This window comes from Athene cunicularia, assembly GCF_003259725.1.
Source record: "Athene cunicularia isolate RWA chromosome 4 unlocalized genomic scaffold, athCun1 chr4_part2, whole genome shotgun sequence".
Classification (NCBI taxonomy): Eukaryota; Metazoa; Chordata; class Aves; order Strigiformes; family Strigidae; genus Athene; species Athene cunicularia.
The window spans coordinates 4,620,952-4,626,951 of NW_020799099.1; the positions used below are offsets into that span (position 1 = coordinate 4,620,952).

Sequence of the window (6,000 nt, forward strand, 5' to 3'; positions counted from 1 at the left end):
TTTTATGGTACTATAAGACCTAGGAGGAGCTCACAACTCTGAACCTGTTCTCGGTGTTCATTCCCATAGGCACATTTTCTGACCAATACCTGAGTAACTTTAACTCTGTCCTTCTAGCAAAGCAGTCACAAACCCCATTGATTTTATCCCCTCTTGTGTATCAGAGATGTAGATAGAGACCCTTTTTTGCTGACACAGTTTTGAACATTTTGCAATTTATCTAAATATGTGAATCTACTAAATCAAAGATGCACAGAGATAAAAGAACACTTTTTAGAAAATGGCAAAGCAATAAGCATCATAAAAGGAAGCATGAATCTGATTTATAAACCAAACATGTTGAAAATATAACAAACTGGATTAATCTATTCTTACATCTAAGCACTTTGACTTTAAATTCTAAAGAATTATATATCCCTATCAGGAAAAAAAAAAAAAAAAGGTGAAAGAAATAAATTCAGAATCTTAATAAAACAATAAGAAGTGTAACAGAAAGGATAATGAAACATTGGAAATTATTTATGGTGTAATGGATCAGTCTATATATCTTTACAGAAAGAAAATATCCAGATTACCTCAGTTTTAATAATAATATTCCCAGTGACTGCAGATGAGAAACTTTAAAGGGTATGTATAGGACTGGAAATGGTTATAAAAGATCAGAGGCTTTCAAAACTCAGTGTACCAGGTCTAGTGAGTACAATGCCAAGAGTAATATATGAAATATAATCTGACAGTTTCTTAATTTTCCTTTGTTTGCGGAGATCCCCATGCAATGAAAATGTAAAGTATCGTGCCAAAACTGAAAGAAACAGTGGAATGTGCTCAGAGGTAATGACCACAAGTCAGTTTCTCACTGGCGAAGTATAAAAAGAAGATGAATTAATTACATTAAGAAATCCCAAAAAAACATGCTTTAGGATAAAGAACGCTCTTTTTAACCAGTTGTCTAAAAGGTCGATGTAGCACTGTTCATGCAAATGTTTGGAAAGTATTTCACAAACTCTAATTTTGGAGCGTGCTTCTAAAGGCTATTGCTCTTCCACTGTTTTGTGCCATCTCCAATTTATCTTAAGTATAAATAGAAAAAATAATAAAACTATGGCTTCTAGTTAAATAGAATGGGTCTTTTTAAAGAAACACAATAAAACATAAGATGTTATGGTCCAAATCCTGTAGATCCAAAATCTATAGTAGGTTGGCAGGCCCCTTTTTACCTATAGCCATAAAAATGAAGTAAAAGCCAATCTGTCAAAACTCAGCAGGTTTGATTCAGTCCCTTGGCTCATATTGACTGCATGTGAACACTGCACAGAGCAGTAAATTGCTATAGTGAAATCTTGGGGTTCAGACCTAGTTGTGCGGTTTATCTTTAAAAATCTGGTTCTATATTACTCTCTAGGTAGTAATATTTAGCAGGGCTCTGCACCTGGTAACTGCTCCTTCTTGGTGCCTCAGCCCATCTCTGATGGCAGTTTCGGATATATTCAGAGCTCCACTGTATTCACTATACATTAAGCACACAAAGAGATTACTTAAGTAAGATTCAAGTAAAGGAGTAAGACAGGAATGACAGATATACGTTTCAAAAAGTGGTGGCCTACCTTCCTTGTAACAATTGTAAGTGGCTTTAAGACATTTCAAATCAGGGTGTGCCAAGGCAAAACTCAAAGTTCAGTCATAAGGTAGGTTTATTTCTTCTCTGTGTCTTGTTACAGCAGTCATTCCCAAATATATTCTGTTCCCAAAGCAGGAAAAATAAAAGAAAAAGGGAGGAAAAGGGTTATGATCGTGACCTCTCCACAGTGTATTAATTCAATATTGCACAACTCAGAGGAAATGTCTGTGTCTATGGAGGTGATCCATTCTGCTAGCAATTCTTTATTATGTAAGTGACTTAAAGTGACAGATGAGGAAAAAATGTCTTGAAGTATTGGCATTTGTACACTTGTACAGGTGAGATGAGAAGGGGCTTGGAGAGGTATGAAGGGGAAAAAGAAGGTTTTGCTAACAAGTTTTGGTACAAGACCACTGGGAATCTCTGAGCCTGTGTTTGGGCCAAATTCTGGGCCAATGCTCTGGGGTTCTGTCAATGAATTTTGCAACTTCTTGCTAAAATTCTGTCCTTCTATTGATAAGGAGCTTTAAGTGTTCTTTAAGTTGAAGGGTGGGAGCTTCCTCTTCTCTCAAACACAAATAAGCCTTCTTTGGTGATGCCAGTTCAACTTTGAAAAAGTGACAAGCCAGCTCTGACTGCTTAAGTTCTCTATAGTACATTTTCCTTCAGTGAACAGAATCAACTCTCCCTCACAAAGCCCTTTTCAAATTATTTCCTTCTTTCTCTACCTTCAGGGTATCAGGCCAGACCCAGGGCCAGTTCTGCAAGGAGAAATGCTGAACGTTGCTTTCCCCCTGCCTGCTCCCCCTTTCTACTTCATGCATTTTTGTGTATCTTTTCTGATCATCTCTCAGTCTCTCTCTCTCTCTCATTGTCTGGAAAGGTGTTAACTAATGGCCATACCCCAAAGAGACAGTTTCTCCTTTACTATCCACATTTCATTGTTGCAAGTGCAAGATGGGATGAGAGATGACTCTAGTGTTAATGAAAGAGAGTGAAGTTCAAACTGAGGGTCAAAATTTCACCCTCAGGGACCTGTTGGTAGAAATGAGAAGGAATTTCCATTTTCACAGAGAATTTGCAACCCCTATATTGTGTTGAAAACCTCAAATATTTTCTTCGCAGGGCAAAGTTCGTATCTTATTTCAGATGAATGCAGTGGCTGAGCATCATCTGCTGCTGGAAAACCTTTAGAAGTTACTTAAAACTAAAACAGGCATAAAAGAGAAGCAGGGTGGGAAAGGGTTGTTTGCTATTAAACACCAGCACAAACCAAGCTGGGCTTTTTGTCTGTTCCCTTCCCCCATTTTGTTCACACACTCTTCTTCGCCCTTCAGACAGCCTTAGCATGCTAATTTTTCTAATCACTTGGAGAATTAAAACTATTGTAGAAATCAACTGAAATATTATTTTAAACATAGTTTAATGAGCCTGGGATCCACACCTGTAAATAAACTCCTAATCTTTCCCTTCTTAACTTCCAAGAGTGGTAGTTCCCACACCCCATACAACCTGACACATTCAAATGCAAAGCAAATATTTGAAACTATTTTCAGAAAGGGTTGTTTTAATACAAGAGGTTGAGGATTTCTCTTCACATAGCAGCAAATGATACGGATGCTTAGACTGATTCAGTGGAATGATACTGTAATGATAAAGCTCAGATCGACATTATTCTTTGTTATACTTTCCACACTTTCTGAACTTTAAGGCATTCAATTATTCTGTTTTTCTCAGGGTTAAAATCTGTAGGCGTGTAAGCCCCTGTTAGCACTAATAACAATGTGAAAACCTTCACACATCAAAGATGTGACTACATGCTTTTGTCTATCCAAATGGCTTGAGAGAAAATCTTGATAAATCAACCTGGTGGGTTTTTTTATTTTCCTTTTCCTCTTTCTTAAGTTTTGTTGTCTTGATTAGATAAAAAATAATAGGGGGCTGTCAATCTGTTTTCTTTTCAGGTCTTCTCTGTCTCTTTCTAAATTAGTTACAGCCTGCTTTTTGTAGCTTTATAGCCAGCCTGACCTAATTTAATTACCATGACTTGTGTGGCTTAAAGATAAATAGTTTTATTCATTCTGCCTACTTTTGTATAAGTTTTCCCTTTCACACATCTCTCTATATTTTAGCATTCAGAATTCTTGTCCTCTGTTCTTCAGTAGGTTAACACAAGGTTAGTTTTATAGCATTGTCCATATTTTCACAAAAAGGCCTTTGATGCCGTTCTGCTTAGTCCCTGCTTTGCTATATCTGTGTGCTGCGAGTCTGTGGGCCTTTGTGGGACACAAATGAACATTAGCTGAATCTCAGAAGCATGGGATGGAAAATGCATACTCATGCCCATCATGAGGTAGAAATCCTTAAAGCGTCAAAGCTTGTCCCTATACTGGCTACTGTCTAAGGTTTTTTTCTTATTCGAGGAAAACAGTTCAGAAATCAAAGCTTGAGACACTGCAGAAAAGAGAAGACTGGAAGAGCTAGGGTGGTGTGGGTGGACTGATTGCTCTTCTGTTCTTGTAAAAACACTTGACAAGGAGGTACAGATTTCCTGCTCATCCCAGGTTATAATTTTGTTCATTCTAGGTTGAAAGGACAAATTAAGAGTAGTAAAGCTTTGAGGATTATGATCAGGCCCTCATTAGTAATAATGATCTTAAAGAAAAAATAAATTTAAAACCCCAAAATACTAGTTCTGCATATAAGTTTTTTGTTCAAAGGATCCTCTGAAATGATATGATAGGGTGGGATATGTGCTGTGCCTGAGAACAAGTAAAAAACTTCAAAAACTAGAGCTGTGCTCTTACTAGGCATGGCTTCCCCATAGGTGCTGCAGTAGTACTTTGCTTCATTGCAAAGCTTCTGTCTTAAAAGCAGCTGCCCCAGGATGGCACTTGCAAAAAACATTGGACAGCAAATAAATTTAAATAAAAACTGGCATGTGCTGATCATGCAGAAATGCATGAAAAATTTGGCACTCTTTTACAAAGGTGATTCAGAAAAATGACACTGGCAAAAGGAAGGTAAAGAAATGCATTTAAATGACATTTGACTTTTTGTATATTTCAAGTCATTTGTACAAACCCATAAAAAGATGTTCTGCAGATGAATCAAAAGGGGTATCATTAAACCAGTTTCCAGAGGAACGATGTAAACAGTACCTGAAAATAAACACAGCCAGTCTTTGTGCACATGCCAGAAACTAACATGCTATAGATATAAAGCAAAACCAGCATGTCCATGTCTTAACACCTACAGCAAGGGAAAATTCCATGAGCACTTCCATGCTTGGAAAATGGAGAGGTGAACCATTTCTTTTTAGTCACCATTAGCTAGAAAACTCTATGGAAGAAAGGAAGGGATAAACAAAGGAAAATGCATTTGTTTATACTAAAATAACCCAAAAATGCAGGAATAGATTTTTCAAAAACATCCAGTGGTGCCCTGCCTCAGATCCTCTTAAAGCCTGACTGACTTCAGTAAGCAAAGGGTTTGATTAGTCAATTCTTCTGAAAAAACGCTCACTGAATAGCGTACCTTTATCTAGGTCTTCCCTTCATAAACAGTAGCAAACTAATTAAAGAGCAGCCATCTCTGAAGCGCAGTGCTACAACCACTCAGAAAACAAGCTGCTATGACTCTCCAAAGAGACTGGCTGAGGTCATTAGGGCAAACCCCTACTGTTGTTTTTGTTGGGCTTAAACAAAAAAAAAAAGAAAAAAAAAAATGTCCAGCTGAGAAGATAAGGTTTTAAAGGTTCCTCAGATAGATGCAGACACATGGGAAACTTTATGGCACACTATTAATCTTTCTTAGCAAGATGAAGTGTTGATGCAACCTTGTTGAAATGTGAAGCTGTCATTTGGAAGGGGAAAAAAGAGGAGTCTAGAGAGCTTCAATTACAGCATTTTCATCACCAAAGTACACCTATCACACCAAGATGCTCTTTTCACTAGAGAAAAATGCTTATTTTGTTTTCTAATGTATGATGTTGCTCACTTGAATTAAGATGTTTGCAGTTGCCCACTCGCACCTCCTCTCGTACAAGATTTATTAGAGTGGGTCTTTAGTAGCTTGGAAATGATGTTTCTTGGCCTTTTGCTGAGCTGGCACAAGTGTTGCTGGCACAGGTTAGCTGTAGACAGAATTTTGTGTCTTCTCTATCACAGAAGATAAGTATGTCCTCGCTTATGTCTAGAGGGTGATAAACAAGATCCATTATTTGGATAGCCTTCCCAGGCATTTGTTTGCCTCTTAAATTATGGACCAAGCAAGAACATCCACTTCATGGACTTCTACCACTGACTCAAAATTGCTAGAACCACACAATACAATTTACCAATCCAGTAGAGACTCACTCTGCAGAGTGTTTTTGGTTTTGT

At 37.5% G+C, this 6,000-nt stretch overlaps 1 long non-coding RNA gene across 1 annotated transcript in view; it reads right to left on the minus strand.

The window, feature by feature from the left end:
- LOC113479750 overlaps positions 1-5,247 on the minus strand; it is a 57,612-nt gene extending 52,365 nt beyond the window's left edge. The window contains exon 1 of the long non-coding RNA XR_003398330.1: positions 5,156-5,247. This is a non-coding gene — a long non-coding RNA (uncharacterized LOC113479750). The remainder of the gene's footprint in view (positions 1-5,155) is intronic.
- Between the last annotated feature and the right edge of the window lie 753 nt (positions 5,248-6,000).